The sequence below is a fragment of the Girardinichthys multiradiatus genome, chromosome 9, assembly GCF_021462225.1.
Source record: "Girardinichthys multiradiatus isolate DD_20200921_A chromosome 9, DD_fGirMul_XY1, whole genome shotgun sequence".
In the NCBI taxonomy this organism is placed as follows: domain Eukaryota; kingdom Metazoa; phylum Chordata; class Actinopteri; order Cyprinodontiformes; family Goodeidae; genus Girardinichthys; species Girardinichthys multiradiatus.
Genome location: NC_061802.1, coordinates 37,379,410 through 37,381,674, shown reverse-complemented (window position 1 = coordinate 37,381,674; position 2,265 = coordinate 37,379,410).

Below are 2,265 nucleotides of genomic sequence, written 5' to 3'. Positions count from 1 at the left end.
ACACTGCATGGAACAAAGGACAAGGTCGAACTTAAATACAGACACAGGTGGACATGAAACAATAGGGCAGGTAATCAGGGAAAACAGACACAGGTGAGACATGGAAGCAGGGAGGCAAAGGGAGCAGGTAAACCTAATAAAACTAAAGCATGAGGAAAGGGACTAAATAACAAGGCAGTGAGCAGACCAAAATGAAACCATAGACCAAGATAAATAAAGCATAAGAATCAAGAATAAACATGTACTGAAGGAAACTGAGAAATTGGAGGGAACAGAAACCATAAGGAAACCCTGACTACAAAAGTCATCAAACCTAAACCAACACTGATAGAACAAACTGAGAATGAAGCAGAGAAACGAGGACTAGAATAAAAGTAAACAATAACTAAAGCTAACCTATAAAGGAGGGACTGGAGAATAAAGATGAGCTAGAGGAACAAAGCTAAGAGGAACTGGAGAATAAAGGGAACTAAAAACGAGTAATAAATAACTAAAAGAGGTAAACTAATGACGAGAGGAGTAACAGAAAAGAAACTAATAAATATGAGAGTGCAAGAGAACCAGAGAACTATAATTATAATAATAATACTAATAATGAAACCCTTCTGAGAAAATAAACAGGAAAGCAATGCCAATGGATCTAGGAGTGAGAGGAGAACACACTGGGGCAGAAGAAAACCAAAACTGTCAGAAAACAGAAACCACAAATAACATGAATACAAAACACAAACAAGAAACATCTAGCTAAAAGTAAACAAAACACAAAATCACAAACAAAGTCCAAAATGTGCAAACCCTGACAAACACTGTTTCAACTGCCAAGTATGGTGGTGCTAGTATGATGCCATGTGGTAGTATTGGTGCAGTACTGGTAAAAGATAGCTGAAATAATAAGGAAGATTACTATATCCAAAATTATTAACATCACTTTAAATCCAAAACTGGTTAAATGTTTGATACAATTAGATATTCCAACATGATCCCAAGCACTCGTAAAACTGGTTGTAAAATAGAAAAGGCTGAGATCATGAATCTCCTGATCTCAACCCTTTAGACAATTTGTGGACTGTGTTAAAAAGCCATTCATGGTAAATTGCAAATAATCTCTATTTTGATCATAGTGATGGGCCACGTTATCTTCAAAAACAATAGTAGCTAGTCTTTAATTTAAACTTTTAAACCTACTCTTTCAGTTATAATTTCTTCAACATATTTTTCTTGTAGCTGGAGTTCTTGAAATTTCACCACTGCCCTACATTGCTGTTCACACATTATACAAAAACAGTAGTATGCAATAAAGCTAAGCAAATCCGTTGAACACCCTAATCTAACCTGACTGAAGTGCTCTTACTTGCAAAGAAATCCACCTCTCTGAGGGGAAAGGGAGACAGCACAAAAACATGCTTTATCAACTGTTTCAACATTTGTTTATTTAATAAGCCAGTGATGCACTACTTCATAATGTTTTCTTTATTTCCCAGGAAAATTCAGAGAGGCTCTATAAGCATATAAAGCCCTGGAGCTGAATGAGGTTTGTCAATATATGTCAAATATAACCTGTGCACAAAGAAACTACTGCTGGGCATGTTAATGTGCTGCAGCAATATGTAGCAATGCAAATGACAGAAGATTTTATTTGATCCTACTTTTCCACATGAACTGCTTTATTTTTAACTGGCAAACCCTTTGCAACTATATGAACTTCACTTACTCTGTCAAAGCTGTCCACAAGGTTAAGAATCTATCTAGGGAAATATTTGACCCAGGGGAGCATTTCAGAGGTCAGGCACTGATGTTGGAGGAGAATCTTTGCAGTCTGGAACTGGAAGAGACCATTCCCAAACTCCACAGAGACCGGAGCATGTAGTTGTCCAAAATGCTTGCGTATGTGGCACCATACAATTCAACAAAAGGAAGGGGTGAGGGTTGTCCCAATGCTTTGACAACATAATGTATGTTGTGGTATACAAAGCACAAGTAAGACCCTAATTATATGCTTTGAGAACAACACTGACAGAGAATTTGATTTAACATGACAAATAAAGATCTCTTTAACAATTTGAAAAGACTTAGTGAGACCTTACCAGATCATAAGTCGCAAAAGAGATTGAGGGAAATTTGATTGTATAATGTTTTACTTTGCGAGAGTGAGAGGCAATCTGATTTTGATATATTTGGCTGCAAGAGTGAGTGTGACACAATTAGATTAACAATCTCTTTGGTTTGTTTGAAATGTAACATCAGTCTCCTTTGTGAAACCTGACG